Below are 27,310 nucleotides of genomic sequence, written 5' to 3' on the forward strand. Positions count from 1 at the left end.
ACCAACATTACTTCAAATGCAGAAAAGCAAGACTTACATTCTTTAGTCATGTCTGGAACATCCCCCTTCTGTTTGTTGGCCTGTCTCCACAGTGTATTTTGTAAGAGGTATATCCCACTACCCTCTGCGATGCTGTTTGCCAAACACCAACATGAAGTCCTGCTCACAGTGAATGAACAGGGCCAACACCCACATGATGTTCCTAGTTATAGAAGTGTGTTTCCATGCAATTGGCTATGGGAATGTTACCACAGCTGTTCCACATGCAATCAGCTAGTGGGGGACTGCAGTTCATGCACAGGCCATCAGCTGATCAGGAGCATCACTTACAAAACACAAGCTGCTGCCTAAGCAAAGCAGGTGTACTTCACCACATCCACCAGAGAGGGAGTGAAAGAGACAGACAGAGACAAAGTAAGAAAGGAAGGGGGTAGGAGAGTAAAATCTAATAATGTTTGTGTCACACACTTACCTGTACAGGGTTTCAAACCCCTGCCTGACTATGTATTGTTATTACATTTCTATGCAGTTATTGCATGTGCCACAGAGCTTACATGTTGGAGAGCTGTCCAAAGGTATATTTGAAGGTGAGTGACATCAGCAACAGTGGTAAAGGAGGGATAAGGTAGGTGTAGTACATGTGACTGTCCACATAAACAGGTGTCAAGGACGACACAGCCACACTCTCTCAGGGACTCACACACATTATCACAGTTGGGTGGGTCAGGATTAGAATTCCTAACTAGTTTGCTACAGTGCAGCATTACTCAGATATCACATGCACCACAGAGGCTATCAGACTGATATATGGGCAAAGGGTATGTCAAGGTGACTGAAATCAGAAGGCATGCTTCAGTAGGACAATGAGAGATGTAGTGAGTGTGAATGGCTTCCAAATCATTAATCTACACACACAGACACAGGTTTGCCAGTACTGGCATGCATGGGTTCATTGCTTCACAGGTGTGTAGTGGCTGACTGTGCCAGACGGCTGTACAAGGCTAGGCAAAGGGTATACCTTGGCATCAGGCCACATGACAATGTCTGCAGTGTAGCTCAGGAGTGTAGTCTCTGGATTGTATCAAACAGGTTTGTACTGTATTCATCATCCACTCATCTGGGTTACTATTGTGGGTGGCCAGTGCTGTGCAATGCTTGCCATGTATGTATTCTATATTCCATAACATGGACGGTGCCAGGGATGTGCACATGTCCCACATGCATGTTCTGTGACATGTGGAAGTGTATCTGGGGTGTCTGGGGAATGTTGTATGGACAGATTGTTATCATCTGATGTGGCATTCCTGACCTCATGTGGTGAGAACTGGCAAAGCATGATACAGGTATTCACTAGTGTTAGTGGCATCTGTCCATACAGGGCATATGTATAAGGCACGGTATTTCATTTGCGGGTTACATTTGCTGACTCTACAGTTATTGCAGGTGTCCAGTGGGGAACATAGAAAAGGACCAATGTATGCAATGATTTGCCTATTGTAGGGATGGAACAGTGTGCCATGTCCTCTGTAGTCCACTGCAATCACACCAGGTTTACTATCTGTGGGCAATATGCAGGGAACTACCAACATAGTGGTTGTTGCCTAACTAAATGTGCTTGTGTATGAGACATGGGTTGAGAGATTTCTCTGGATAATATAAGGGTTGCCTATATTGTTCCCCAATCTATGATGTCACATGTAGGGGTATGAATTGTCTACACCAGCCTCTCTGCTGTTTGACATCTGTTGTCCTTGTAAGGTGGACATTGTGACATATAATAGGTCCTCCATATAAGAAATTTGCAAAACCAGCTCCCCAATGTGTCCTATTATTACACAATCACAGCTACTTCCACACAGGATACTGATGACAAACACACACAGAGTTTTACAGTTGCCATGTTTGGGATTCAAACTCCTACCTAACTAGTACATCACACTATAGCATCACACAGGTATAGCACATGCCATGGAGCTTACAGGGCTACTCCTTCACCAAAGGTGTATTTCAAGGTGAATTACATCAGCAGACTTGCCAAAGTAGGACAATGGAAATTGTAGTGACTGTGAATGGCCTCAAAAACATTGATCCCTACACATACAAACACACACAGAGTTTCACAGTTGCCATGTCTGAGATTAGAACTCTTATCTGACTAATACATCACACTACTGCATTTCGCAGTTGTAGCACTCACCACAGAGCTTACAGGGCCACTCCCTTCACAAAGGTGTATTTCAAAGTGAATGACATCAGCAGGCTTGCCAAAGTAGGGCAATGGAAAGTGATTTGACTGAGAATGGCCTTGAAAGCATTGATCCCTACACAGACAAACGCACACAGAGTTTCATAGTTGCCATGTCTGGGATTAGAACTCCTACCTGAATAGTACATCACACTACAGCATTACATAGTTATAGCACATGCCACAGAGCTTACATGGCTACTTTTTCCACAAAGGTGAATGTCAAAGTGAATGACATCAGCAGGCTTGCCAAAGTAGGGCAATGGAAAGTGATTTGACTGTGAATGGCCTCAAAAGCACTGATCCCTATACAGACAAACACACACACAGTTTCACTGTTGCCATGCCTGGGATTAGAACTCCTACCTAACTAGTACTTCATATTACAGCATTATGCAGTTACAGCACACACCATGGAGCTTACAGGGCTACTTCTTCCCCAAATATGTATTTCAAAGTGAATGACATCAGCAGGCTAGCCAAAGTAGGGCAATGGAAATTGGTTTGACTGTGAATGGCCTCAAATGCATTGATCCCTACACAGACAATCTCACACACACAGGCACACACACACACACACACACACACACACACACACACACACACACACACACACACACACACACACACAATCACACACACACACACATAGTTTCACAGTTTCTATATCTGGGAAAAGAACTTCTACCTACCTAGTACATCAAACTACAGTATTATGCAATTAAAGCACATGCAATGGAGCTTATAGGGCTACTTTTTTACCAAAGGTGTATTTCAAGGTGAATGACATCAGCAGGCTTGCCAAAGTAGTGCAATGGAAAGTGTAGTGACTGTGAATTGCCCCGAAAAGCATTGATACTTACACAGACAAACACACACACACACACAGATTCTAACAATTGCCATGTTTGTGATTAGAACTCCTACCTAACTAGTACATCACAATTCAGCATTATACAGCTACAGCACGCACTAGAGAGCTTATAGGGCTGTTCCTTCACCAAAGGTGTATTTCAAGGTGAATGATAGCAGGCTTGCCTAAACAGTGCAATGGAAAATGTAGTGACTGAAAGGCCACAAAAGCATTGATCCCTACTCAGACAGGCAAACACACACAGAGTCTCACAGTTGCCATGTCTGGGATTAGAACTCCTACCTAACTAGTACATCACACTACAGCATTGCACAGTTATAACACTCACCATGGAGCTTATAGGGCTACTCCTTCAACAAAGGTGTATTTCAAAATGAATGATATCAGCAGGCTTGCCAAAGCAGGGCAATGGAAAGTGTAGTTCATGGGTTCATAGATTCATAGGTTGGTACTAGGCTATTTGCCCTAGGAACTATACAAGTCTAGCCATAACAATTCCCTGGATATTTCTTCCCACAATATTTACTTCCCTGAACCCCTGTCTAGCAGGGCAACTAATATGATCCATGGGGTGAATTTCATATCTCCCATCCAATCGTCAAGGTTCCTTTTGAAGTGGGCCCAAGAGGCACTCTGCTTGACATGTATGGGCAGTCTATTCCAGAGTCTTGGGAGTCTGTGGGTCAGGAACCCATCCCTCCAGCATGTTTTGTTCATTGTGATGACAAGGTTTAGATCCTGAAGCATGTGGCTCTGAGGTATTGGGATTTCTTTAAGTGTAGCATGTCCAACAGCTCTGGGTTGGACATGGCCTTGTATGTTAAGCAGAGATTGCCTCTGAGTAGACGATATGTGGCAGAGTATAGCTGGATTATTTTTAGATGGTCAGTATAGGGAATCTGCTTTAGGCCTGCGATTCTTTTAGTGAGGTATTTCTGTAGACTTTCTAGTTGTTGCAGATGTCTTCAGAGGTACATACCAAACAAGGCATCGTATTCTATAATGGATCTACTGAGGTATGAGTACAGAGGGACAATGACATCCTTTTTTCTGGATGAAAAACCCTTAGTGATGAGGTGTGCCACATAGAAGGATTTCCTGGCTGTTGTGGCGATGTGGTTATCAAAGAAAGTTACTGTTTGTCATTTTTTGTCGTTTTTGCAATTAAGTTACCTGTAACACATTGCATTTAAGTTACCTGGCACTTGCTCACTAAAGCAATTATATAAGTCAGCACTAAAAAATTAAAAGCACTACACCCTCACAAACTCCCCTTGAGTACCTTGTTCCCCATTGGTCCTTTTTTTCAATTATAAAGGAATTCCCAATACTGTTCTAGCATGTCCAAAGGTCAGTTGTCAATCTCCTCTCCAGTCCAGCTGGTGAATCTGGGAATCTTGAGGCAATGTTATAACTGCCTCATGTACACAGACAACTCTCTCCTCCTCCCAACAAATTCCAACACATGTGAGAGATGCATCCATATAGCCAAACTGGAGGCTACGCTCTCTCAACTCAGTACTGGCGTAACCAGTCAGGAGGAGAAGGAAACCACACTCACTACAATTCCAGTCTCACATAGACCTACCACGACAGCAAACCAAACACATAAACACACAAAAACATACTTGGAGGCTCTAAATAAAAATCTGCCTAAGCAGCAGAGATCTCCAAATCAGACGCCCAAGCAACCGCTACCCCAAAACAAAACACGTGCAACACATAGCTCACAAAGCCAGTGTGCCGAACAGTCACAGCCCTTAAGGCTAAACAACACACCTGATACACTTGTAATAGGTGACTCTATCGTCAGGCACACTGACGTCCCGCTCACCAGGCTGAACAAGGAGAAGGTCATGGTGAGCTACCTGTCAGGCGCTAGGATCCACCACATAACACAAGCACTCAGATCACTCCAAGGCAAGTACAAATATGACTCAGCCATTGTCCATGCTGGTGTGAATGACCTGAGACGTACCTCCCTGGACTACATGAAAAGAGACATAGAAGAGCTCTCTGAGCATGTGGCCCAGGCCGGTATGACCCTGACCTTGAGTAGCATCTTACCCTCACCAAGAATGATGCCACAATATGAAGACAAGATGATCAATTTCAACAATTGGCTTAAGTATTGGTGTCATTCAAAGGGGATCCAATGCCTGTCAGCCTGGGATGACATGTTCAACAAGCCACAATGCTTCACTAGGGACACCTTGCACCTGTCACCCCTGGGCTTTCGGATATTGGCAAAGGCTCTTGCTACCCCCATAGTGCCTTTTTTAGGCAAGGCTCAAAAGACAAACCCACCTCCATAGGTATCACAAGGGATAAGAAGCTAAGAGTAATGCTACTCAATGCCAGAAGTCTAAACCTCAAGATGCACGCACTCGAAACTCTCCTTAGCATGGAGAACATCGATATCTGTGCAGTAACAGAAACCTGGTTCAAGGCTCCCGAGAACACCCCAGCACTACCAGGTTATACCTCATACCATGCATTTCGGCCCCAAAACATGGACCGAACCACAAAAACAGGAGGAGTATCAATATTCGTCAAAGATACCCACACCTCCAGGTTGGTGGCACAGCACGAAGCATCAGAGACTATCCATGTGCAACTAACAGTGGGTAAAACTGCCTTCCAGTTTATAGCCTGCTACAGACCACCCTCCCAAACCCAGGAACCCCACTCGGCCTTCCTGAGAACACTGGAAAATATGAAGGTCTCTCCTAACACCATTATATTGGGCGACTTCAGCTACCCAAACATAGACTGGGAGTATTACTCTAGCTCCAACACCCTAGCCCAAAGGTTCGTAGAATTTATAAACTCAAATGCTATGGAACAACTTGTTACCACTCCCACAAGAGGGGAAAACATACTGGACCTGATCATCACCAACATGGGGACTCTATGCTCCAGACCAGAAGTGTATCCCTCACTGGTAAGATCAGACCATAAACTAATCTCACTGGATATTCACATCCCGACCCCACCTTCTGCCCAGAAAACCACAGTGAAAAACTTCACTAAAGCAAATTTCACACTCCTCAAAACCGAGGTGGAATCCTTCAAAGACCCCGGGCTTGTGGAAAATACGGCCCAGACCGCAGAATCCTTTATAAATGCATTCTATGAACACCTTCAGGAATGCATGGATCATGCAATCCCAAATAAAACCAAAACCCAATCCTCCAAAGGCAGACGTCCTGTCTGGTGGACCCCAGCCATAACCAAACTATACAATAGAAGGAGGAAGCTACTAAATGATAGAGCAAAATCCCAAAAAGGGAAGGCATCTCTGATCAGTATTAGCAAAACACTACGGGCACTCATAAAATCGTCTAAGGCCAGCTTTGAGAGAAAAATTGCACAGGACACTAAGGATAATCACAAGGCTTTCTTTAGTTATGTTAGGAACCTGGGTGGGAATTCCCAGATATGCTCAGAATTAGTCCAAAATGACAAAAATACACCGAACCCACAGACATTGCCAACATCCTAGCTGACAGGTTCAGTGCAAACTTCTCCCCCCCTCCCCACCAAAAGGGCAAATATCTATCCCAGCAGAGTGCTGCCCCCCTGACATCTCAGATGCTCAGGTAAGAGCCGCCCTCTTCAAAGCAAAAAACACAGCATCAATGGGACCAGACGGTGTCCTGGGCTGCGTCCTACATGAACTCCAAGAAGAGCTAAACCCAAACATAAAACTACTGTTCAATCTCAGCCTTACTACTGGATATGTACCCAAAGAGTGGCGTACAGCGACAGTGGTCCCTCTCCACAAAGGTAGTGCCTCAACAGATCCTGGAAACTATCGCCCCATAAGCCTGACTAGCTTGGTCTGCAAAGCTATGGAAAGGATCATCATGGACCTCATAAATAAAGATATTGGGGACCTACAGACACTGGATCCTACCCAGTTCGGCTTTGTTAAGGGCAGATCCTGCATCTTAAATCTGGTTGATTTCTTTGAAACAGTCACCAAGGCCATTGATGAGGGGAAGGTGGTCCACACAGCCTACCTGGACCTCGCAAAACCCTTCGATACAATACCCCACTCGGGCATTATAGATAAGCTCACCAGCTTAAATATAAACCCCTATGTCACTAGATGTGTTGCAAACTGGCTCAAGGACAGAACCCACATGGTTAGAATTGCTGGAGCCATGTCAGACTCCAAACCAGTTACAAGTGTTGTCCTACAAGGCTCAGTCCTGGGACCTCTCTTGTTCGGTATATATTTCTCGGAGGTACAGACCAACACGGAAGGACTGTGGCTGACCAAGTTCACAGATGACTGCAAACTGGGCACCATAATAGACTCTCCAGCCGACACAAGCATCCTCCAAAAGGGCTTCATAGAAACAGACAACTGGTGCCAGAGCCATGGCCTCAAGCTAAATGCCAAAAAGTGTGTAGTTATCCCCTTTGGCAAAAACAAAGTGCCCACAAATTACCACATAGGTGGTAATCCATTAAGTACAGAAGAAGTAATTAGGGACCTGGGGACCCAAGTTGATAGCAGTCTCTCATTTGACAACCATGTGGCCAAAGTGGTTAGAAAAACATTTTATATAGCCCACCTAATCATGAAGGGATTCACATCTAGATCAGGGGAGGTCATCGTGCCTCTTTACTCATCCCTCATCAGGCCCATAATTGAGTACAATGCCCCTTTTGGGATGTACCTTACCAGACACCTGCAGCAACGGGAAAGACCCCAAAAGTACCTCACCAAGAGGATCAAAGGGCTCAAACAGATGCCATATGCTGCCCGGTTAAACAAACTCCAGCTCTACTCAGTGGCATACCGCCTGTTCAGGGGCGATCTGTGCCTGACGTATAAAGCCATGTCCAACCCGGAATTAATGGACATGCTGCACCTCAGAAAATGCAAATCCCATCGAGCTACGCGCTCGAGAGACTTGAACCTCAGCACTGAAATAAATAGGACATGCTGGAGGGACAGATTCATAACCCAGAGGCTCCCTTCATTCTGGAATAAAATCCCAGTCCAGGATAGGCAGAGTCCCTCATTGACTCTCTTCAAGAGGAATCTTGATGAGTGGATGGGAGATCGTAGGTTTAACCCGGGTATGACTTCTGTGGCACTGCTAGACAGAGGCACAGTATACTAACCTCGAAAAAGGGCATAGCAAAATTAATTTAAAATGGGTGGCGAAAGCCAAACACATTCTGGCTAGGCTTATAAATGCCCTAGGGCAGATAGCCTAGTATGAAACTATGAATCTATGAAAGGTGAGACCACTGTCCACCTGTGTCCCTAAGTCTCTTAACACACTTTTGGTGTCTAGTGTACTGCCACCTATGTAGTAATTCATGGGTACATGTTTCTTCCCAAAGGGGATAACTAAACATTTCTTGGCAATGAGCTTGAGCCCATGGGTCTAGCACCAAGCATCTGTTTCTGTAAGGCCCTTTTGTAGAATATCCACATCGTTTGGAGATTCAATAATGGCTACCAGTTTGCAGTCATCTGCAAACTTTGTTAGCCAGAGTCCCTTAGTGTTGACCTGTACTTCAGAGAAGTACATGCCAAGTAAGAGCGGTCCCAGGACTGAACCCAGAGGTACTTCCATTGTCACTTGTCTGGAGCTGGATTTGGAGTTGGCTACTTTTACAGTGTGAGTTCTGTCAGTAATCCAGTTGGCAACCCATCAAGTGATGCAGGGATTAATCCCCAGCTTAGTATGTTTATCTATGATTCCAGACTGGGGGATGGTGTCGAAGGCCTTGGCAAGGTCCGGATAGGCTGTATGGAACGCCTTACCCTCGTTCACAGCTCTGGAGACTGATTCAAAGACATCAATCAGGTTCAGGAGACAAGATCGGCCCTTCACGAACCCAAACTGGGTGGGGTCCAGTGTTTGAAGGTTGCCAATGTCTTTGTTTATAAGTTCAATAATAATATGTTCCATGGCCTTGCAGATCAGGCTCATCAGACTGATGGGGTGGTAGTTCCCAGGATCGAAGGTGGATCCCCCCTTGTGGAGTAGGATAACTGTAGCTGTGCGCCACTCAGTGGGCATGAAGCTTGAGGTGAGGCTATGACTAAACATGGCACTTAGGTGAGGTGCCAGTTCATTTTGCAGTTCATGCAGTACACAGCCTGGGATGTTGTCTGGTCCCATGGATGTTGTATTCTTAGCTTTGGAGAGTGTGGTTTTTACCTGTGTGGCTGTTATTACCAGAATTTGGCAATCTTTTGGTATTGAGATGGGCCCTTTATAGGGTGAGAGGGGGGTGAAGCTGGCACTGAATCAATCTGCCAGGATATTGGCAATATCCTTGGGATCAGTATATTCAATGCCATTCTGTTGTAGCTCAGAGCAGATCTGAGCATTGCCATTTAGATTCCTGACATAGCTATAGAATGGCTTGTGGTTGTCTTTGGAATCTTTGGCTATATTATTTTTGTACCTAGCTTTGGAGGATTCTATGAGGGATCTCAGCTTCTTACTGAAGCTGGTAAGGGAGTTTTTTGCATCCTAGGATTTTCCTCTTTTCTGCAACAGTTTCTTCCTTTTGTTGTAAAGTTTGTTTATGGCAGGGGACCACCACCTTGGCTTCCTTTTTTCGGAAGAGAGCATCTTGGTTCTATTTGGGATGGCACGATTCATGCATGAGTGGATGTGCTCGTACAGTGCCTTAGTGTAGGATTCAGCAGTCGAACTTTCAGTTCCCGTCTGCATGGGTGTCATGAAGTTTGCCACTTCTGACTTTAGTAGCATGAAATTGGATTTTGAGAAATTTTTATGGGGGTTTCCTTACTGGGGGGTGGGGGAGGGATGTGGATGTCAAGAGTGATTAGCTTATGGTCAGACCTGATCAAATAGGAGGTGACAATAGATGTGGAGCATCGATTTCCCATGTTGGTAATGACCAGGTTTAGGATATTGGAGCCCCTGGTGGGACTACGGATTAGATGATCCAGGGCATTGGAATTTATGAATTCCAAGAACTGTTGGGCAAAGGTGTTGGTACATGAGAAGTTTGCCCAGTTAATGGCAGGATAGTTGAAATCACCCAATATTAGGGTGTTTGGTTGTATCTTAATATTTTCCAGTATGTTTAAAAAGGTGTAGTGAGAATCTTGGGGCATGGTGGGGGGATCTGTAGCAAGCTACAATTTGGATTGCAGTCTTACCTAATCTTAGTTGCACCTGGAGAATTTCAGACGCATTGTGTTGGGCAACTAGCCTGGTGGTGTGAATATCATTGGTGAATATGGACACTCCTCCACCTTTAGTCTTTTGGTCCTGGTTTGGTGGCCAAAAAGTGTGGTAAGAGTTGTAGCCTGGTATTGCAGAGGTGCTGTCTGGGTCCTAGAACCAGGTCTCTGTTACTGCACAGATATTGATGTTCTCTATTTTTAGGAGTGCCTAGTGACTGTGAATGGCCACAAAAGCATTGACCCCTAAACACACACAGTTGCCATATCTCAGATTAGAATTCCTACCTAACTAGTACATCAAACTATAGCATTATGCAGTTATAACATGCACCAGGGAGCTTATAGGGCTACGTCTTCACCAAAGGTGTATTTCAAGGTGAATGACATCAGCAGGCTTGCCAAAGTAGGGCAATGGGGAGTGTAGTGACTGTGAATGGCCTCAAAAGCACTGATTCCTACACACACACAGTCACCATGTCTGGGATTAGAACTCCTACCTAACTAATACATCACACTATAGCATTATGCAGTTATAGCACGCACCACAGAGCTTATAGGGCTACTCTTTCCCCAAAGGTGTATTTCAAGGTGACTGACATCAGCAGGCTTGCCAAAGTAGGGCAATGGGGAGTGCAGTGTGTGTGAATGGGCCATAAACCATTCATCTGGAAGCAATCACACAACACACAGTCACACACAGGTTTACATTTAACAGGTACGTGTATACAACTGCTAGATGAATAATGACTTATACAGTCATGTTACACAGTTATCACAAACACCACAGACACTATATTGCTGAGGGATACCAGAGGCAAATGTCTACAGTGATTGACATTTGCACATTATGTGGTTTTAGCCAATTGGATGTGTGCTGGGTGGGACACGCCTCATGATGGGAGGCTCTTTGTTACTGTCACTCTCTTCCACACATCTATGTATGTGTAAGATTGGCCTATTATAGTGTGTTGTCCTTGGCTATATGTGTGTATTCCTATCTGATGTGTGTGCAAAGCATGACTGGTGTGCAATGTGTAGTGTGTGCACTGTTGTTGCCAGACATGGGCTTCATTTCTGTAAGTGTGGGAGCATGCCGAGTATGAACTTTCATTATTTTGTGTCAGACATGGGCTTTGTTTCTATAAGTGTGGGAGCATGCCCAGTATGACCTTCTGCATTGAATTTGTGACTCCATTCCAGGTAGGTTGTACTCCAGTGCAGGCTTTTGTGTTCTACAACTACAGCTAGCAACCTGTTTCTGCAGGATATCTGCAGATCGGTTGACAATATGGGGTCACAATGGGCAAAGGATAGTGGGTTACTGTAGGTAATTGTGTCTGTGCTGCTTCTGCTACATGGTTTTGGTGTTAGCAGAGATATTCAGACATATGTACTGTTTTACACTGTGATGTTTTATGTCATCAACTACTGTCAGATATACATATTTTCTTGCAGTAATTTCCTGGGGAACACAGGGTGAATGAAGCTGTGTCCAGTATTGTTGTCTACAGCCTCCATATTCTTGCACAATCATGCCATTCTGGAGGGGAAGCTGCAGACACTTGCTGATGGGTCTGTGTAAATGGTTCAGCAGCTTGGTACGGTGGTGGCTGAGGATCCCATGCTTGGTACATCCATCGATGTGACAGTATGGCCATATCCTGCTTTGGCCATAGCTCACAGCTGTACAGATTCACACAGGTTACCCAGAGGCAGGGATCATATTTCTGGTCATTACCCCTTCACATTGTGGTTTACAAGTAGGGTTGTAGCCACCCATTCCTGTGTTTGCAGGCAGGGCTAGTATGTGTACACAGCTTTCAGACTTCACACACTCCATGGCGTCCATGCTTCTACCCCCCCCCCGTTATTCTATCCTCTTCTGAACATTATGCAAGCATTATCTGATAAGTTCCCTATAGTTATCACTTCATCCCAGCAGCATTTAGGGGTTGGTCCACAGTTCATGCAGTAAGACATGGTGGACATGCTACTGTTTTTTGTTGACATTGCCTTGCATTTGGGTTCTGTGGACTGTGTTATGTTGTTATTTGGGAGTCTATGACATAACATACATTGGCAGTGTGGGTGAGACACAGGCCTTTGACAGAGGACTGTAAGGCATTTGGTAGTGATGCAGGCCATCTGTAGCAGGCAGTTGCATTGTGTCACTCCTACAGTCCCAGGCTGCAAGCCGCTATATTCCCCTGGGGTGACAGGATAAGTGTGCAAGGTATTCATGTCAATAGTTTCTGTCCTTATTGATTTAGTGGTGTGGATGCTGGCAGGGTGCTGTTTACAGCTATGGATGCACCTGCATGGGACACTTCTTCAGCATGCTGCATTCTGTGGCTATTCCCATACAAAGGTGGGGGTCATATTGTACTCATTCTCAACAGCAGGGATAAGACCTGTGAGGTACCTGTGGCTGATGTTGGGGTGAACTGGTTGCATGTGTGCTATGGAAGCTACTTGCAGCTGACTCACAGATATACGTGGGGCATTCCATTTATGCTGGCTTGTGCAGGGACATCAGCAGTTTCTCACTACTTCATACCTGTGACTTTTGTGGTCTGCCAGTGTTTGGTCAGACAATATCAGTATTCCATACTACAAACCCAACTAATGTGCTGCTAACCTGTATGTACAATTCCAGAGGTGTGTCCATTTGACAGTAACATTTTATGCACTCTCTGTCTAGGGTACTTCCACCTGTGTACTGTTTGTATGTCTGCGCCCACATTCATGCCATGTCCATCTTTCCGATGATGACAGATATTACATCTGAACAATTAGTATGGCTTACTGCTGGAATGTGTCTTGCTGGGATGCATTGTGTTTGGCACTGCAGTTGTGAGAACTTGGCCCTGTCATCGGCAGTACTGGTCATTGGCCACCAGAACACAACCTGCCATGCCTACATGCTGACAATTCTCACACAATATACAACACACACCAACCTAACACACACAGGCCTGCATATTATACATGTGCTACAATGTATCCTGCTACTTTGGCCGGCTCAGGTAATCTGTGCTCCACTGTTATAATACCTACACATACATGTTACTAAATTTCTACATAGGATTGTGGGTGGCACACCTGACAACTGTACACATTTGCTATGACTGTACTGGTATTTCAGGTACTCCATTTCATTCTGTATTCTGACCTATCATGCAGACTAGAGGCATATCAGTGTACTACAGTTCCTAGGTTTTATTGACTTACATTTCAGTTTCAGACTTCTTAACCTTCAGAACTAACATCCCACTTCCTGCCCTGTTGTAGTCTGTCTGTGTAGGTCTGGAGAGGGCTGTTCTCCATAGCCATCAATTAGAGGCCTTAGCACAGCCTTTCTTTGTGTTTGCCTACACCTGTCCTGCTGGCTGAGACTGTTGTTGGGTATGTGAGCCTCACTGACATGCATGTGTGTGACCTGTGGACACATATTTGGCCCACCACATGTCCTGCAGTGGGTTTTGTCACCTTGTCTAATACTGGCTACTATGTTGACACCAGTATTTGTTACAGATTTCATGCTGCTGATATAGGTGCCTGCTATCTGCTGGCATCCCATTCAGCCACCCGATACCCTAACATGCTCACATCCATACCACAGATACAGGTAGCAGAACATTCTACTCCATTCAACAATTGATAGTGAGTGTGACTTACCTTGTGGCTGTGCCCATATTGAGGATGGTGCTGGAGGGCTGACTATGTCAGATGTACATAGTGCACGCCGTATACATGGTTAAGCACAGGTAGTGTCATGTTTGGCATCCCTTTTACTGTATGTGTGAGCCGGAGTGAGGTATCATTCCCTGGGTTCCTACTATGTCAGTTTATGTGCTATGCATAGCCTCTTTGCCAAGGCCTGGGCATACTGGGCATGCCTCCTTCTGCCTACTGGGGCAGGCTCAGGTTGTTCCTCCTCCATGTCACTGTGTGCCTGTTCAAGCCTTGGCAATGGTGGGGGGCTGTGTGGCCCAGCCCCAAGCTGTTCCTGCTACAGCTGTTTCCATAGGATCGTATTGTGTAACATGGCACATATGATGACAATTTGGGTACATGTAGCTGGTGAGATATGTCCAGGCACCACAACCGTGAATTGAGCATCCCAAACACACGCTCTATTATGATTCTGGTCTGTGTGTGTGCCTCATTATGGAGTTCTTATTCAGGTATGTGTGCATTTATGATGGGTGTCATCAGCCACGGCTCCAGTGCATAACTAGCATCCCCCACTAGGTGGCCAAATAGGATGTCCCCATTGGCAAATCTCTGGTACAGCTGCGTCATATGCCAGATGTGAGAGTCGTGATAGTTCCGGGGCTGCCAGCACACACATTCATTATAATGCCCTGGGCATCACACACAACCTGACAGTTGATGGAGGGGAAGCCCTTGCGGTTTATGTAGACTCTACCCCGCTTAACGGGTGGTGCTTTGATGTCTATGTGCATGCAGTCTATAGCACCCACTACCTCAGGGTATTCTGCTATTTGGTGGAAGAGCTGCATATTGCTGGTCAACGCCTCAAGGGTGTTCACGAAATATATGTGCTCACTGGCATGTGCTGATATGGCATCCAGGAATTGGTGGAGTACCCTGGATGCTGATGTCTGTGAGATCCCCATGATTTCCCCAGTTGGCGTTTGGAAGGTATCTGTGGTTATTATTCTTAAGCCTACACATACCTTGGTATCCACTGGGATGGGTTCCCCTCTGTTGGTTCTGTGTGTGAGGCATGGCCTGCACAGCTCAACAATTTTCTGTAGGAGGTTTCTGTCCACCCTATAGCACTCCACTATCTCCAGCTCATGTAGTCCCTGGGAGGTTACCCTGGGTCTGTACACTCTTGTCCTCCTCACTGTGGGTTGGTTGTCAGCATTCTCATCCTCACCACACTCAGCCTCCTCCACATGTTGATTTATGAGAGCGAATGCAGCCCCTATCATTTTGTTGCCTTTGTTAGGTAAAATTTCCCCATTTGTGTACACCGGTGGTGTAGCATTTATGGGTAAAATCAGAGGGAAAGGTGTTTTCATAGTTTATAGTAGTGTGCTGGGCTGGGCTGCTGCCTGTTTAATTGGCTGATTCTGATACATTTCACCTGCCAGCTATATTAGTTCTCCTTAATTACCTTTCTACTTGTGTTTTTCCTTCCCTTTGCCTTCCTGTTTAAGTCAAGGGGTGTGCCACGCAAACACAGTTATCAGATGTGAAAGGAGTTACTATTTCCTGGTTTACTCCTTTCTTTTGTTTAAATCCTGGTGCGGTGCACACACCTGTTTAGGCAATGTAAAGAGTGTGAGGCAGCTTCAGACACACCCCATTCCTTAGCTCTGCTAAGCTAAGGCCAAACCCGAGCCACAGAGCTCCAATAAGCTTAGAGTATTCCTGACAGACCCCTCTATGATATCAGCTAACTCTTAGGCTTGCACCATGGTTTTCCTGCACCTATACAGTTGGATGCAGGCTAGCCATGAGGGGAAATCTGTGATTCAGTATCATTCCCCTCATTTGCATTGAATTACCTGCTAATGCTTAGTTACAAGTCCCACACTGAGCCTTCCCCCTTAGCAACCACTATTCACTGGCCTTGTTGTCTTTTGCTTGCCATTGACTATAATGGCAAAATTGTGATTTTGCAGACAAAGCTTTTTTCTGGGTTTTACTTTTATTTTCCGGCCAATCCCATTTGCGCGCTGTTGCCCTACACTTAAATGTCTGAAATCGGCCAAAAAAATAAAACTTGTTTTATTTTAATTTGCAATTGTTTTCCATGCCAATGGCCATATATTTGGCCATTGGCATGCTTTCCACATGTTATACACCCTTTATTTAGAACTGCCATGGCTCAGTTTTGTAGTTTGCAGAAATGTGCTCATTTACACTAATCCTGCACGAATGGCTGCCAGCTTCCTGCATCACTAATTCACCATATTTGCATGGTTTTCACTGCAAATGGGGTAATTAGCATACAGGCGCTGTGTCCATGCAGGAATAGTGCCGGAGCACTCGTGCACATCCCGAGAGCTTGCTCCTGGATCTCTCGGCGGCCATATTGTGTCCAGCAGCTCCTGCACTATTCCTGCACGCCATGCAGAGCTTGGTGAATCCTGGGGTTAGTCTAAAAAAATAGGTAAGATAACAAGATAAGAATGAGTTAAAACCTTTCTTCCAGTACACAGACACACAGACGCAAACACTCACAAGCACACAGATAGACACACAGGCACACACACACACACACACACACACACACACACACACACACACACACACACACACACACACACACCACTACTTCTGCTCTCTTCTCTTTCTCTCTCTCTCTGTGTCAAACAGCAAAGTAGAAAATGAAAAAAAAGCATATTTTAATCTACAGATAATCACCTATGTGGCTATTTGTTTTTAATGTTTGTCTGTGAGAGTCTGTCACTATTGTCAAAGTAAGACAAGACTTTTAATGACCCGAGAGTCATTAGGGGCAGTTCCAGAAGAGATGCCTATTAAACAAGAAATCTTCATTGGAGTGTGCCAGCTCTTATCAAGGCTTCAGAACCCAAGTCCAGTTTTTGATGCTTTTTATTTAATCATGATTTAAGGGGGCTCACAATGAATCATTATGACTTTCATACATAATGCAGCATTGCATTACTTGTATGTTATCTTCCTTTAACTGTCTGATTGCCATAAGCCCTAACTGCCTTTTCTATATGTATATTACTACATTTCAGTTGAGTTTCCATTTGTAAACCCTCCTATAAGCCAAAACAAAAACTCTCTCCTAAAGTGGTTAACTTTCCAGTCCAATACACGAAACAAAACTATGTCAGCAGAAAATGAAGTCTTATTTACTTTCTGAGATTTTATTTAACAAAGAACATCAAGAAACACAGACTGGGGTATCAAATCTAAGTCTAGTCTACTGTTTGTTCAATGGCCAACTATGTACTCCCACAAATTGTAAGAGTTACTTTAGATGTCCACAGTCCCGTAAAAGAACAGACATTTCCTCATGTCACCCTTTACTTCCTTTCCTTCATAACATGCACCCATTTTGTGTGTGTGTGTGTGTGTGTGTGTGTGTGTGTGTGTGTGTTGCTTTTCTGGAGAAAGCCTTCCTTGCATTCACCTTTACTGTCACTGTCAGCATACAGTCTCTAATCACATCTCTTTTACATTTAGCTCATATGAAATACCATTGTGAATGACCACAGTATTTCCCAATGCAGTTGCTTTATTACTTGTATTTTGCTCAGCACTATTCTTAGCTCTGTAAGTCAGTGACCTTCATCAGTCTCAACCTGGCCATTATTGAACATAAAGGTGATAATAATCTGAAATCCCATTACTTCAATAGGCTACTCTTGCATCCTTCCTGCTGAAACATCATTATGTGCTTGAGAGCGTTGACATGTTGGTACCATACAAAAGATGAAAAGGTAAGGCTCTGGGGCTCAATTTAGAAATTCTTTCTTAAACTGCATTGCATCAGTGTGTGCCTGATCATTTTTTATCTAAAATGAGCACATAACGTATGCCGAGGGCAGCTGCCTTGGTCTTTGGGAGGTAATTGGCCTTAGCTCAGTCAGGCAATCACTTCAAGGTTTAAACATATCTTCAGATGAACTGTTGCTCAGGATGTGTGTCCTTAATTCAGATTGTGTATGTTTAGTACACTGTAACTGCAACATTAAAAAGTACAGCTCTGTACTTAGCTGATATGCCAATGAATAATTCATTTTCAAATATGGAAAATCAAAGTTTGAATGGAAAGATACTGAACAATGTAACTCTTTGTAGAAGATATATTTTTCACCAAAAACTTATGGTTTTAAATGTATTACTGCTTAAAAGGTGGTCCATACCTCCCAAACTTTTAGAGTAAGAAATCTGGACAAAACCACAAATAATGGGGGGACAAAGGCCTAAAATAGGGACACTTTTTAAATACTGCTATTACAAACGTAGAAAGTTGATCAAATAACAAGTTTTACATTAGCATGAATTTTCTGAAAGATATTATGTCTGAAAATCAAATGTCTGCCATTATATTCTGACTTCAGTCCTCAGTGATTTGCCAGTGATTTTCCAGAAAACTACAATTTTATGAGAAACAGACCAAAAATCTGATAGAAAAATATGGACAGTCCTCGAAAATCTGGGCAGCTGAGAGCTGAGATGGTCACAAAGACTACTAATTCAACATCACATTTTCTTCCATCTCTGCCAACAAAACATGACTAAGTAGCAAAGTCTGCAGTCAGTTAGTCTGTTTTATATGAATGCCACACATGCACACGCACACACACCCACACCCATGCCCACATATACATACATAATATGCAAGTTGCAAATGCACATATACACAAAAAATATGCAAATACACGCATGCAACATCCAGACATGTGCATGTGCGCACATGCACACACACACACACACACACACACACACACACACACACACACACACACACACACACACACACACATATTTTATTTCTTACAATATAATTATTTTACACCATATGTATTTATTCATTCCTTTATACATTCATTAACAGGATAGATGACATGGTCCATGATCCTTTTCATCCACAAACCAGCCACCTAGGTACAATGAAACAAAGAAAATACACAATGGCTGCATGTTAACAACTGTTGGGAAACCACCAGATTAGCAATGGACAAGGACATAGCAAAACGCTTACAGTAAACAGCACTTTTACACATAACCCTTGGAATACTATTGATAAAACTGGTTGTCTAAAACACAGACTATCTACTCAAGGAAGAAACAAAACTCAGAAACATAGATAGCTTAATCAGTTCAGCTCTGGGGATTTATTTTGCGCCTGCCGATGGTCCATTGAGATCAATGCTCTACCCCAGTAAACAAATATAAATAAATACATACATAAATGTGGTTATCAGAAATAAAAAAAATGGTCCATTTAATAAAAAGCATAAAACAATCTATTTAGAAAGATACAAATATTACATAAATGTTCAATAATTTTCAATTTTCTTTGCAACAGTCATACTTAAACAAATGAGTTATATGATTAAACAGCTTTGTATGAAAAATCACATACAGTAAACACTCAGTTAACTGGAACTCAAGCAACCGGCAAAAAAATATTGAAGAAATACAGTACGATTTTAATGTGTTGCAGTTTCTGTTTTCCACCTGCAAACATATACCTTATGTTTTTAGAGTTTTAGTGTTTTAAAAAGGAAGATAGGAATAAATTCCTTCTCACCCCAACCTGAGGACAAGTCAAACCAAGCAAATAGTATAGGGTACAGTATTAGTCAGGCCTATTTTTTATAGTAACTCTCAAGCAACCAGAAACTACAGTTATCCGGCATCTACCAATCCCCACGGGTGCCGGTTAACTGATAGTTTACTGTAGCTGTTTCATTCCTAAATTCATTTGGATGATGAAAGTCAAAATGTATTAATGTTTAATAAAAACATATTCCTTTGTGTCAACAACAAATAAAAGTATCTTAGAAGCTTTTAAAAGCTTATCAGCCAAAACTGCATGTGTCATTACAGATGACCAAGTAAGTAAAGAAAGGTTCCAATGGGAGAAATATAAATCTGGCAAGTGCACATTAAATAGGATACAGAGGACTTGTTAGGAAGGCACCAGGAGAAGCAAGCTTGGAGTGACTTTGGGTTCAGAAATAAACTGGATTTGCTGGTTAGATATATTTGTCAATGTACACCTGCCTGACTAAAGTGTATTAGGTACGGACTATAGATAGGTAAAATGGAAGATGAATGGTAATGTAGGAAGAGGGCACAAGGTCAGATTTTGGGGGTTAGGAGGAGAAGGATGTGGGGTATAGGAAAGGAGCAAATTAAGTTGCTGAGCAGTGATTTCAATGGTCTCTTTGTCATGGGCTAGAGAGGTGATGATTAAGTCTGATTCCAATACTTTTAAAAGTACACAAATAAAATAAAGTAAATGCATATGAGGTGACAGTGAAAGTGAGCTATTGTTCCAGTATTTACAGGAGTGAAAGAATAGTTCATCCTCAGATAACATAGAGAAATAAAAAAATAAAGCATAGGAGAAGATGTAATAGTTCAGGTGCTGTCACCCACAGTAATGTGGCATGGCCTTATTAGTGTTCGTGGAGAGCTGGTGCACATTTACACAGTGACGTGGTTACTATATGAAAAAAAAAAACAATAATAATAGAAACAAGTAAACCATGACATAGATCAGCCAAAATCAATTTATTGGGTTTCCTGTTTGGTGTGAACCACTAGTGTAGGTTTCTGAGTGAGGTCGCAGTAGCTGCTATTTAAAAAAAAGTCGTACAATGACTAAAGAAAAAGATAATACTTACTTAGTACTTACTGAGACTGACACCTGGTGTCAAAGTCATGGCGTCAAGCTAAATGCCAAAAAATGCATAGTCAGCCCATTTGGGAAAAACAAAACACTCAAGAATTACGACATAGGTGGCAGCCCCTTAATACAGAAGAGGTAATAAGAGATCTGGGGACCCAGGTAGATAGTAATCTCTCCTTTGACAATCATATTGCCAAAGTAGTTAGGAAATCCTTCTATGTGGCCCATTTAATTAATAAAGGGTTCGCATCTAGAAATAAAGAGGTTATAGTGCCCCTCTACTCATCACTCATCAGACCCATCATAGAGTTCAATGCCCATTTGGGATGTACCTCACAAGACACTTCCAACAGCTGGAAAGACCAGAAAAGTACCTCATCAAGAAGATTACTGGCCTCAAATATATGTCCTATGCAGATATCTAAAAACAGATGAGACTCGCCATGGCAGAAGTATAAAATAAATCCTTTAATGACTGCAGTATATAGTAAGTGCTTTACCGTCTACACAACGCTTCTTCAGACTAATACCTGCTCTAAAACACATCCATTTAAATAGTGCTACCTATAAGCATAATCCAATCGCATTCAACTCAATTGCAGTTCAATAAAACACATTTAAAAACACATACACTTTAAAATCAACAACAAAAATTCCAATACATACATAATATGTATATACACCTAGCAGAAGTATCTAAAGGATATATATATATATATATATATATATATATATATATATATATATATATATATATATATATATATATAAAATATAGATATGAAAAATATATATATAAAATATGTAAAGAGTATAAAAAGTACATGTAAAGAGTACAAAAAAATACATATATATATATATATATATATATATATATATAAAATAAAAACAAGAATCAGTGTGAGTAGGGATGGGATGCTAAAAAGGCTTCAGAGTCACCTTTTCATTAAGTCCATGTTCCCTGTGACCCTGAAGTTTTAATATCCATCTATTCTCACATTCCTCAGTACGGTTCCTGGTATCACCTAATCTCTCTGTTTTATTTATTAATTCCAAAACATTAAATTTAAATTTATGTAGTGCTCCTACATCTAGGACATGTCGAGCTAGTGCATTGCGATCATCCTCTCTGTTAATCGCATATGCATGTTCTCTTATACGTTCACGAAGGCTTCTATTAGTTTTACCTGTATAAAAAAAGAGTTCACAAGACACTTCCAACAGCTGGAAAGACCACAAAAGTACCTCATCAAGAGGATTACTGGCCTCAAACATATGTCCTATGCAGACCGACTGACAAAAACTCCATCTGTACTCAGTGGCATATCGTTTACTCAGAGGTGATCCCTGCCTGACTTACAAAGCCATGTCCAACTCAGAATTGATGGACATGCTCCACCTAAAGAAATCCAAGTCATTGTGAGCCCCACACTCTAGTGAGCTAAACCTCGCCACAATAATAAATAGAACATGCTGGAGGGATAGATTCCTGTCACAGAGACTCCCCATGCTTTGGAACAAAATTCCTATCTACATTAGGCAGAGCCCCTCACTAACACTCTTCAAGAGAAACCTTGACGAGTGGATGGGTAACAGAAAATAGACCCCTTGGATCACTTTATTGGCTCTGCTTGACAGAGGCTCAGTTAATTAATCAATAGGGTGGCAAAAGCCGACACACTCTGGCTAGGTTTATAAATGCCCTCGGGCAGATAGCCTAGTACCTACCTATGAACCTGTGAACCCATGAACCTATAATTACCTACCTAGCAGTAAAGTATCCTACAGCACAGCTCAACTGCAACTAATTCCTGGGTGTCCCTGTTTTGCCTCCTGATCTTGTTTGGGTCTTCATGAGGGGAAAGTGACAATTTGCAGGCTGGAGGGGGTGGGTGGAGGTTGCAGGCTAGCTTCAGTGCTGGACACAAGACTGTCAGACTACTTATACCTTGGTTTTCAGGACAGGATGCAGTACTATTTGGGTAAGGTGAGTAGAGTAATAACTAAAAGTGGCCCTGATTGTCAGCTTTTCTCTGCTTGGAGATGGTTGGGCAGTACAGACATCAGTTATATATTTAGAAAACTACAATAACACTGGAAAGTCAAGAAGGGTTAAAGGGATGACCCACATAGCTATCAGGGGGCTGCTTTTTGGTGAGCTTTCAGCATCAGGGTGGTATGTGTAAGTGTGGATTTCTTCCTTACTATTCCTACTTACTTAATAGAGCAAGACAAGATGAAGTAGGCAAGGAATCCTTCTATGTCAGGTTCCAAGAAACAGACAAACCTGAGACTTCTGTCTCACCTAATATTAAAACATTGTTTCTGTACAGAATGACATCACATAGATCTGGTCATCTGACTTTTGCTTCCCATGCAACCCCCATTGCTAGAAACTGCCAGGATTTAGTACCTATATGTCAATAATACACACACAAGAGCATTGCTCAGATCTTGTGAAGCTTCTGGAAGTCATAAAACAATTACATACTATTCCTCCTCCTACAGAGACTAACAAACCATGCTTCTTACAGACATTGCATCTCTGACTTCATTCAAAACTGTGAGATTACATCTTTATGGCCTAGGCCCAGAAATTTAATTTCTTACTATTTTCCAAAGTTAGCTGACGCTGAGCTTAACTAACTTCTTCTTTTCCAGTATCCTCTGTTAACACACACACACACACACACACACACACACACACACACACACACACACATATATATATATATATATATATATATATATATGTGTGTGTGTGTGTGTGTGTGTGTGTGTGTGTGTGTATATATATATATATATATATATATATATATATATATATATATATATATATATATATATATATATATATATATATATATATATATATATATATATATATATATATATATATAATTCAGTTACAATACAGTCAGGACCCACTGTTGGTACATTTTAACACAAGCAACTTTACAACTCCATTTTCAATACAAGCATCTGTACAAATCAGTTTGATATTCAAATAACATATAATTCTTTACTAAATTCCAGCTAGCTGTGCTGGCATGTGTTATACATTCACTGCCCTACTTCTCCTGGCATAGCTGGCAATACCTCACATCATCACAGATGGAAAAAACCCAACCACTTTAAAAACATCAGTGTTTCCTTTCAATATTTTCCTTAAAATAACATTTTTAATCTCGTTATCAGCTGACATTTGTAAAATAAAACTATTGCCAACTGCATTATTGCTATTACGTAAAATAACATTACTAATACCATAAGTTAATATAGGTTAAAAATGTGTGCATCTTCTAGGCACTATTTCATCTGCAATATTATTTAGTTTAGCTAAATTATAACCCCCAGAATAGAGCATATTCTTGATTTCCTCTATCCCTTGCAAAAAGACATGTTCATCAGTAGTCAAAAGAGACAATCTAATCATTTGACCACTTGGAATGTTGTTCCTCACCTGAACTGATGATTACTGGAACAGTGCAAGTAATTATTGACAAATAAGGTTTCATAAAATACTACTATGAAATTCCTTTTCTGCTAGGTCACATAACTATTTGTACATCTAAAATTTAACAAACAATCCTATAGAACCCACAATATAAGTTAGAAAATAAACACTTTGATTTAGAAAAGAAACAAACTCATGAACTTTATCTATAGATCCCCATATCAAAAAATAAATCATCCATAAACCTTTTATAAAATAAAACATTTTCAGAAAAAATGTAAATCCAGGCAAGATATCTGTATCCCATCATCCTAACACTAGCTTAGCAAATGAAGAGAAACAACAGCACCAATAGCTACTCCATTTAATTGCTGATAAATTGTGCCATTAAATATAAAAAAAATTGTTTTCCAATTTTATCAACAAGCAAAACATATTTATCTCAGTATTAGATAGCACAGTATTATGAGACAAATACATTCTAAGAAAGTCAATCATTTCACAGAAAGGAATACTGGTATATAATGATTTAATATCCAAGGCGAACAACACCTATGCTTGCCCTGTAAATTTGTGCTGTCTGAAGGAGTCATAAATCCCAAGAATCATTTAACTACCTTGTTTTGTCAATAATTACTTGCACTGTTCTAGTGCACATCCTTTTCAGATGAAGAACAACATTCCACATGGTCAAATAATTAGATAATCTTATTTGACTACTGAAGAACATACCTTTTTGCAAGGGCTAGGGATACATGTAATCAAGTTCTTCTTTCGGCTTCTCCCAGTTAGGGGTCACCACAGCAGAACTCCAGTCCGCTAATGATTGGCAGTAGATTTTTACGGTGCCAAGGTGCCAGCTCGACGCCCAACCTTCAACAAAGGAGCACCCATTCTACGCATGTCTTTCGAATGCCACTCAACCACAGGGAGGACATGCAGACTCCAGCTGAGAATCGAACGGGAGAACCTCTTGCTGTGAGGCGACAACGCTACTGCTGCACCACCGCGACTTAGATACATGGTCATGACCAATTAGCAGTTTAAGGAAATGGAAACCAGTATCACTAGTTTAGCTAAATTATAACCTCTAGAATAAAACATATTCTTGACTGGATACATGTAATCAAAAATATGTTTTATTCTAGAGGTTATAATTTAGCTAAACTAGTGATACTGGTTTCCATTTCCTTAAACTGCTAATTGGTCATGACCAACAGAGTATTACTGCTTTGAATAAGGAGCTGATAGAAGTCAATCAGCAAATTATTAATTCCTTCAAGTTTGCCAATTTCTCTTCAGAATATGATGGTCTGTTTTTCACCTCAGACCATCACAAACTTTCCATTATAGAAAGGAAAAAGAAGAAAATAGCCAGGGATCAATTAGCTTATGGAAAAAATGAGGCTTAGCCACACTCCTACATGTCATCACTTAATTCTTATTCTTGGCAGACTGTTCATCCATCCACAGAAGAAGTTTCAGGTTTTATGGGTGGAGTTGAATTTAATGATGGTCACAATGTTCACAATGGTGTAGCCATGGATATTGATGACAACATTGAAGTTTTTTTTGATCCAGGAATTCCTAGGAAGTCCGAAAGGATAACGAATCAATGCAAGTATCGAACTCAACAACCATTCCAAGAAAATTCCAATTACAGAGGTTAAAACAAAAGAGGGAAAGGGACAGCTTCCCATGTGGACAACAACAGACAGTAGGTAAAAGCCATTAAATTTGAATAGTATTGTTCATGTTATATGCTACTTTACATGTGGGCATTCTGGCTTCTTATCCACTTAATTGTTTTAATATCAGGAAGCATCCTTAATTGTCCCTTATTATTGCAGGTTTGGTTCCTGCTTCTGGAGGTAAGATGTTGATGACCAGGGTATATAAAAAATAATTAAAAGGGAAGTAAGGGTGAAGTTGGTGAATTTGCCAGTGGGAAATGAGGCTGTATTGGTTCATGGGCAAATTCTCACCACCAGATGTGGTTCACCATTAGAATGTGGGCAGGGCATAGTTGTCGGCCCTTGTGGGACATGGTAGTCAAGTTCAAGTTCTGCTATGTAAAAATACATAAATGAATAAAAGAGGTAAGAAGAAGAGGGATGGTGTTTTGGTTAGAGTTATCTATAGCACCTTTCTGCTTTCTTTGGGAAGGGTTTGGGGAATAGATCCTGTCCCTCCCATTCCCCACCCCATGGGACAGTACTGTGATCAAGAGGTGTTAGGGTGGCTGGAGGGACTCATGCTGCTGGCAAATGACTTTTCTCCCCCCCTTTGGGGCTGAAAGCTGGTGATAGTAGGATGGGTATACGAGAGATGGGGTAGCGGGGGGCTTAATGGGAGATTGGGTAAAACAATGAGATTGTGGATGAATAGATACTTATTAATACTGTCTTTCTTGTTGTTATTTTTGAATGGCTGGCATATAAGCCCTCAGGAAAACATGGGAGGAGATTATGGGCAATGCAAAAGTTTTCTTTCAGAAAGCAGAGACACCATCACAGCTAGTAGAAGAGGTCATAATGGAGGCAAAAAGAAAATACAGAAGATAGTAGAAGGCCATGGGAAAACAACTAGCTTTTGAGACTGCTGACAGATGGGACAGAGAAACTGGAAGAATTTAGTGGGTTCAGTGTTGTCCTGATGGCAGAGCCCCAAACATCTTCAAGTAAAGCTCCTGCTTTTGCTGAAGAAGCTGTGAGTTGATGAATATTTAGAGGGATTCTTGAACAATTTGAATCCTGTTGGATAATCTCTTATCTTTTCTGATGCTCTGTGGATTTCCCTAATCTGGCATGCCCTATCACCTCACAACTTGAAGTTGAGGATAAAAAAACATCTTCTGTTCAGAGTTGATGAGCGAAAAAAAAACAAGGTCTTGTGCACTGAGATGAGGAGCAAAATTTAAAAAGTTGTAAATTGCTACAAATGTAAGAAGTGCCTTTCTGCAGTCTAAATACTGCATAGCTCTGATAAAGAATACAGTATTAGCATTGATTTCTGAATGCTGGTACTGGCTCTACAAAACCTGGAGTGTTGAAGTGCTTTAGCCCTGACCAGAAATACATTCCCTTATACCTTGCACAGGGGGCAGCTGTCCGTTGTGTCCCATCCTATATACAACACTAGTTAGGCTTTGT

This window comes from Protopterus annectens, chromosome 7.part0, assembly GCF_019279795.1.
Source record: "Protopterus annectens isolate FY-2018-M chromosome 7.part0, PAN1.0, whole genome shotgun sequence".
NCBI lineage: Eukaryota > Metazoa > Chordata > Ceratodontiformes > Protopteridae > Protopterus > Protopterus annectens.